Source organism: Danio aesculapii, chromosome 16 (genome assembly GCF_903798145.1).
Source record: "Danio aesculapii chromosome 16, fDanAes4.1, whole genome shotgun sequence".
Classification (NCBI taxonomy): domain Eukaryota; kingdom Metazoa; phylum Chordata; class Actinopteri; order Cypriniformes; family Danionidae; genus Danio; species Danio aesculapii.
In genome coordinates this window covers 20,244,914-20,252,976 of record NC_079450.1, presented here as the reverse complement: position 1 = coordinate 20,252,976, position 8,063 = coordinate 20,244,914, and positions in this window count along the sequence as shown.

Below are 8,063 nucleotides of genomic sequence, written 5' to 3'. Positions count from 1 at the left end.
CTTAATAAAGCACTGTTATGATTATGAATGTAGCAAAACGGGGCTTCAAAAAGGATAGTTCACCCCAAAATTTGATCCCACAATTTATTAACGATCTGATCATTATAGGTGGGCGACACGGTGGCTCAGTGGTTAGCACTGTCGTCTTACAGCAAGAAAGTTGCTACAGCAAGAGAGTTGCTGGGTCAGTTGGCATTTCTGTGTGTAACAGTTAGTTTGCATATCCTCCTGGTGCTCCAATTTCCCCCACAGTCTAAGGACATGAATAAACTGAATTTGTCCAAGTGTTTGTGAGTGAACGAGTGTGTTGTTTGCCAGTACTGAACGGCTGTTTACCAGTACTGGTTTGCAGTGCAGTGGGAAGGGCATCCGCTGTGTAAAACATATGCTAAGATCTGTTGCGACAACCTCTGAGTCTGATGAATAAAGGGATCCAAAGGAAAATGAATGAATGAATCATTATAGTTCCCACACTGTAAAAAGTTATATGATCAATTAGTCCTGGCAACATATGTTTTTAGGTCATTGTTACTTATTACCTAAGTTAATCTTGTTCTAACTTAATTTTATAAGTTACGCAAGCTGTTTTAAGTCAGTTTAACATAATATAAGTTCAATGGACTTAAAAGGTTAAATTGATTCAGCTTAAAAATTAAAGGCAACCAGGATTTTTTTACAGTGCATGAATTTCTTCTTTTGTCGAAAAAAAAAAATATATATATTCTGAAGAATGTTGTCATGACAACCAGTGGACATAGCATCCATAACAAAAATAATATGCCAGTCAGTATCGCAACTGGCTTTCAACATTCTTAAAAAACTTCTAAAAATATCAGGTTTGAAACAATTGCAATGAGTATGCCTAAATATTTTCAGAAATCTGATTTTTTTTTTTTTTTGAACTATGCTTATTAAGTCTTCACTATATGTTACTCAAAAAAGATAACTTTTTAATGTAACCATAGCCTATTTATGAAAGGGTGGCATAAACAAATGCCTGTCTTTCTGAGATACCTTTCAATATTGAGGTAAACTTGGTGTTATATTTACATATTCAGACTTTCTCTTCAATTATACAAGTTCACAAAATATTCTTTGCAAATTCTAAGTAGTGAAATCATAAAAGCAGCCAAATGACTATCAAAGTACAACATTATTCACAGTCAAATAAATAGTGCTAATGTTGTTCTCAAGTCATCATAGCCTATTTAAAATTGATTTCAGACTGAACATTCAAAGTACCATAGTGAACCATATAGGGAGCATGTCCCATAGACAGCTGAAGTTGGTCTGAAACATGAAAAAGCTGCCTGTTTAAAATAAACAAATCTTCAAAATATGCACATTTTATGCTAATATTTTACTGGTATTTGTTTTATTATTTATTATCAATATATTATTTGAACGATATTTCTGTAAAATCCTACAGACATTTTGATTTTGGTACTATTTTGACCGCATGTGATTTGTATTATAATAATTATAATGTTTTTTGTTTTTTATATATAGGCCTACACATTTTACAGCATGCATATTTGTGTGTGTGTGGTTAGATGGTCAGTTGCTGACCCTTCTTAAGAATGCTTAGGGTGTGAGTCTGTGCAGTTCAAGTCAAGCTATGTTTACCACAGACTTTACTCATTTATTATTTTAACACACTGTAAAAAATTAATGACAAAAGGTCAAGACAACAAACTTTTTTTTTAATTTAGCTTCAACTTATTTTAAAAAGTGAATCAAATTTTACAATTTCTTTAAGTTCTGCAAAGTTAAACTCAATATTTTTAGTTTGATTAATGTAAGTTCGGATGACTAGAAAACTTAACTAAATCGACTCCTCTAGATCTAAATGTTGTCAGAAAAAAATGTTTGCTTCTGTTTTCACTAAATGTTACTCAAAAAGATAACTTTTTAATGTAACCATAGAAAATAGCCTATTTATGGAAAAAGTGGCATAAACAAATGCCTTTCGTTCTGAGATACCTTTCAATATTGAGGTCAAGTTGGTGTTATATTTACACATTCAGACTTTCTCTCCAATTATACAAGTTCACAAAATATTCTTTGCAAATTCTAAGTAGTGAAATCATATAAGCAGCCAATGACTTTCAAAGTACACATCAAAGTACACATTATTACAGCATGCATGTGTGTGTGTCTGTGTGTGTGGTGTGTGTGTCTGTGTGTGTGTGTGCGTTTGTGTGTGTGTGTGGTCAGATGGTCAGTTGCTGACCTTTCTTAAGAATGTTTAGGGTGTGAGTCTGTGCAGTTCAAGTCAAGCTATGTTTACCACAGACTTTACTCATTTATTATTTTAACACACTGCAGAAAATTAATGACAAAAAGTCAAGACAACAAATATTTTTGTCACTATAACTTGTTTTAAAAAGTTATTCAGATTTTATCATTTTCATCAAGTTATACAAAGTTTAGCTTAGTATTTTAGTCAGTTTGATTAATATAAATTGAGATGACTAGAAAACTTAATTCAATTTAACTAAAACATTTTAGACAGCATTTTTTTACAGTGCTCTATTATACAACCTGACAGAAAAACCTCTATTAATTAGTCTTGAGTTGATGTCACTATAGTTGTTACCTTCTGTTTAAGAGTTAATTATAAAACTGGATAAAACCAAAATCCGTTTACCGTATGGCCTATTTACCAGATTATGAAACATAAAAAAGCCAATGATATTGTTAAAGAAGCATCAGAAGTCCCATTTTACACCTGCTTTCACTGTGTTGAACTTTTCCATCTGAGACCACATCCTTAGCATTCAAACAAACCCATCTGAAGCATATAAATTGAACCTGGAGCTTTTGATAGGAACCTGCTGCTCACCATAAAACGCTCTTTTATAGGTAGTGTTAGACTTGTAAACTCTGACCCCTAGTGTTTCAAAAATGTTAATCAAGTCTGTATTCATTCATCTGTTTAGAAATGTGTCTTTCATGATTATACGAGGGTGAAAAAACAAGGCTTTGTTGCTCCGGTGAGAAAACTAACCAATAAAGTAACCCAAAATATTTAGCCAGATAACACTAAGACGGAAAAAAGGATTATCTCAAAATACTGATTAGAGTGAATGAGATTTTCTCTCAGGGAACAATATAACATTACCAGACAGACACTTCAAACCTAATCTTTAATCTCCTGATATCCTGTTTAACATAAGACACCAGAGGACCATTACAACTGGCCATTAAAGTCTACAGTGCATTAAATCTACACAGTAAAAAGTGTCTGTCCTCAGACTGTAAACATGTCACTGATAAAAAATGGTTTGTGTACATTTTCCTCTGACATAAAAGATACAACAATGATTTGACATGTTTTAAATACATCAAAACATTCAGCTCTTTTCTATTTTTTTCTGGTAAACTCAAAGTAAACATTACAAAAACTCAAAGAAGCAAAAACCAAAAAATTAGGCGAAAGATGCTTGTTTTATGAAACTGACTTGCTTTTTACAATCCAACCAGGAATGTGCTATTGAAATGTGCACAAAAAAGAAGTTTAATTAATTTTGTGATCACATTACTTGAGTTCCTTTGAGCACCACATCAATTTGAGCTTGTTGAAAATCCCTTTGGCGACCCACTGACTGAGTGAAGACAGAAAAATAGCAAAGCGCTATCGGCAGAGACTGGGAAATCTGCAGTCAGAGCTCTAATCTAGAACAGCTCACAGCCATATGGTGGACATCTTGGATCATTTCTGTTAGCTTGCACACTCTGGGTGGCCTCCAAACGGGCTAAAACACTCACAGAACACATCATGCATTTAAGAGTGGAAATCAGTTCAAACACAAAAAATGGAAAGCTGAATAGGCAGAGTCTATTTCTGAATAAGATCAACACTGATTTGGCAAGGAAGCATGGAAGTGATAAGAAGTGACAAGTTTGTACATGGTTGTAAAAAAAAATCTAATTAATTTTAAATAAATGTTTTTATTTAGTTATTTAAAATAATCTATATAAATAAATATATTTATTATCTGTTTTTTGTCCTGTTTCTGTAATTCTGTTGCACTGTAGAAGCTCTGTCACGAAAACAAATTCCTCGTATGTGTGAACATACCTGGCAATAAAGCTCTTTCTGATTCTGTTTCACATTCTGATTCTGATATTTGTTAGGAAAAATTTTTACAGTACTTTTGTTTGTATTTTTTCAGTTTTTTCAGAATTATGAATTGTTTTTAACATTTACAATGATCATTTTAAAAAGTGTTTTTTGAGTACCAAATTCAGCACAGGAATAAATTACACTGTTAAAAATATCTGTAAATAAGCAGTTTTCCATATTTTGTGATTCATATTTTTTATTTTCCGCTTTTTATGTTTTTGAATTGCATTATGGGACCTTGATCTGTAATTCAACAACTTTTAACCTTGAAAAGTTTGAAAAGGTGACATTTATGAACAATTTTAATAGTTTAAAATGATATATTGTCTGAGTGTGTGTTGTACTGTAAATTGCGGTACAAAGACCTTGTAATAAACTGACAGTTCATTCATTCATTCATTTTCTTTTCGGCTTAGTCGCTTTATTAATCAGGGATCAATACAGCAGAATGAACCGCAAACTTACCCAGCATATGTTTTACGCAGCGGATGCCCAACCAGCTGCAACCCATCACTGGGAAACACTCAAACACTCTCATTCACACACATATACTACGGACAATTTAGCTTACCCAATTCACTTAGCGCATGTCTTTGGACTTGTGGGGGAAACTGGAGCACCCGGAGGAAACCCACGCGAACACGGGGAGAACTTGCAAACTCCACACAGAAATGTCAACTAACCCAGCTGAGGCTCGAACCAGTGACCTTCTTGCTGTGAGGTGACATTACTACCCACTGCGCCACCGTGCTTTCTGAACTGACAGTCAAGGTTCGATAATGCATTTCATAAGCGTAATTAAAACCCTGTAAATCACAAAATACCGAAATATTTCTTACTTGTTTATTTCTACTTCTCTATTTCTTATTTCCTTTAAAAAAATGAGTAAACCTGTTGTTGCTTCAAAAAGTTAAACCCATTGTATAACTTGGAACTGTTAAGCTGACTTAATTTTTATATTTATGCAAATAGTTAATTACTTCAAAGTAAAGTAAAAAGTAAAATCAAATTAAGTAATCAAATTAAAGTCCACTAATCACTTTATAAGCAAAGTATTTAATCACTTTTTAAAGTATAGCCAACCAATCGCTTTTTACTGTGTAATAGTTTTGCTCTTAACCCTCATTCTTTCATTCATTTATTTTTCTTTGGCTTAGTCCTTTATTTATCAGGGTTCACCACAGCGAAATGAACCGCCAACTATTCCGCCATATGTTTTACGCAGGGGATGCCCTTTCAGCCACAACCCATTACTGGGAAACACACACACACACACACACACACACACACACACACACACACACACACACACACTCATATACACTACGGCCCATTTAGTTTATTCAGTTCACCTATAGACCATGCCTTTGGACTTGTGGGGGAAACTGGGAGGAGTTTCCCCCATGAGAAGAACACGCAAACTCCACACAGAAATGCCAACTCGCCCAGCCGGGACTCAAACCTGTAATCTTCTTACTGTGAGGTGACAGTGCTAACCACTGAGCCACCGTGCCACCATTTCTGTGTAAACTATTTCTGAGGTCTGGTGTTTGTTAATCCTTTTGCTCTAAAAGTTGTCTTACTCTTCTTTGCAGTGTTGCACCTGCAAGACTCTATAGTTAACACAGCTGCAAATCATCAGTGCGCCCCTCCCCTCTATTCTGGATATTTTCCATATGATGCTCCAGCAACTCTACCGGTATCGGGAAGGATCCACCCATGCATCCCCCATCCTCGACTTTACAATAATATATTTGTTCATATACATTAAATTTGTACCAAAGCCAAAACTGGAACTATTTTATTTTAAAAAGTTAAGATCACAGTCCAAAAATTTGTACACCCAAATTAATATGGAGTAAAAGTCATTCATTCGTTCATTGTCCTTCTGGCTTAGTCCCTTTATTAATCAGGGGTCGCCACAGCAGAATGAACCGCCAACTTATCCAGCATATGTTTTACGCAGCGGATGCCCTTCCAGCTGCAACCCAATACCGGGAAACATCCATAAACACTCATTCACACACATACAATACGGCCAATTAAGCTTATTCAATTCACCTATACCGCATGTCTGTGGACTGTGGGGGAAACCGGAACACCCTGAGGAAACCCACGCAAACATGGAGAAAAATATAAAATAAGTAACACGAAACATAAAAAATATAACAAAGGCGTTATGTAACTAAACTCTTATCTTAAATGATAGAACTGTTTAATTAAACTGCTTTGTTTAAATGTACAAACAATTATTGGTTATATTCACCAAGAAATGGATAAAGATATTCATTTTCAAAAGGGGTATAGTCATTTATGCTGATGATTACTGTAAAAGATACCACCAAAGTCTGGTCCGCCAACTCCAATCCCCTCTGAAACCTCATTCACCTCATCTCGCCTTTTTTAATCTTAAAAGGATGGTTCACCCAAAAAATGAAAGTTCTGTCATCATTTACTTAATGGTCAATTGAAGTCAGTGATTACAGGTTTCCAGCTTTCCTCAAAATCTTTTGTGCCCAACAGAAGAAAAAAACCTCAAACCGGTTTAGAACAAGTGAAGTGAATTTTTAATTTTAGACAAACTATCCCTTTAAGAGAAGACAGCAAACGCTGAAAAAACAACCCTCTGTGACAGAGAAGCCCAAACAGAGTTGGCCCTTGGTAACCTTTGATTTGGCCCACCATTCTGTCTGAGAAGAGAGGGAGAATGATGGGGATGGTTAAGAGATTGTCATTCAAATTTAATGTAACCTTTTATTAGTTTGTTTTATTGTTAGGTACAAAATTTTTTTTAACTGAAATTTGCTGAAATTAAATGTTTCAACTTGTAAATTACGTGTAAATTAATCAGATTTTGTTTAAAATGTTCATACTGTCACCCAAAGGATAAAGGACAATGCAAAGACTTTAGTGAGCAAATCAAAGCAAAAGCAGATTTTGCTTAGTGTATAAAGCATTAAACACCACTGTGATAAATGTGATTGTTTAAGTTTTTACTACAATATTTATTTATAAATATTATAAAACTAATTAGGAAATTACCCATGGCAACTTTAATGTAAAATAGTTTGGTATTTTATTTTCAACCCATGGCTCTCAAGGATACTTGATTTTTGGCAAAAGTTTGGGCACCCCTGCTCTATGAGAAAGAAGAAGGAGAATGAAAAAAAGGTGTTTTCTTATGTCAGAAATGTGGCTCATTAACTGTGTGAGAAAAAATGTATTGAGTTCAAGTTCAAGTTAAAAGAGGCACAGACATAAGTTTTGATTGATTATTTTATCAGCCAAACTGACAAAATTTCTCTGGTATCCAAAAGCCAAAGCCAACATCAACAACTGATGCAATCAGAGAACATTCATTGCTCCTTTTAAAGCAATACTGATTTCATTATGAGTTTAAGTTTCAAGTCTGGAGTATTTTGAGAAAGTGAGTAGGGTTTTGAGATAATCCTTTTTATTAAAACCTGTTATAAGTCTTTAGTTTATTCACTGTAAACTAGAAATGCAAATTTCCTCAAAGTTTCCTCCCTGTTTATCTTTTAGGCTGAACTGTAAACAAAGGAGTTTCATTTCCGCAGTGGGTGATTGCTGTAATAAAGTAATCGTAATCAAATAGCCTTAAACTATTCCTCGTCCTTAAGGAAAAGTTGAGGCGCAGGCTTCAAGTTTAGTTACAAAAATAAAGCAACTTTTGCTCTCAAAAGCAAATATTTACAGTTAATAGTTTTAGCTCTGTATCCCAGCTCTCCATCAAAACATCACATTTCAAGTCCCTCCATGTTTAGTTTAAATGAGGATATTGGGACATCTGGCCATGTTTAGCTGTAGCCAAGTGTTTGTGGCAGAAATAGCTTGTAGTGAAAAAAACCGGAACAATGACAACAAACTATGTCATCATTTAATGCCCATCATGTTATTGTACAACTGTATTTCA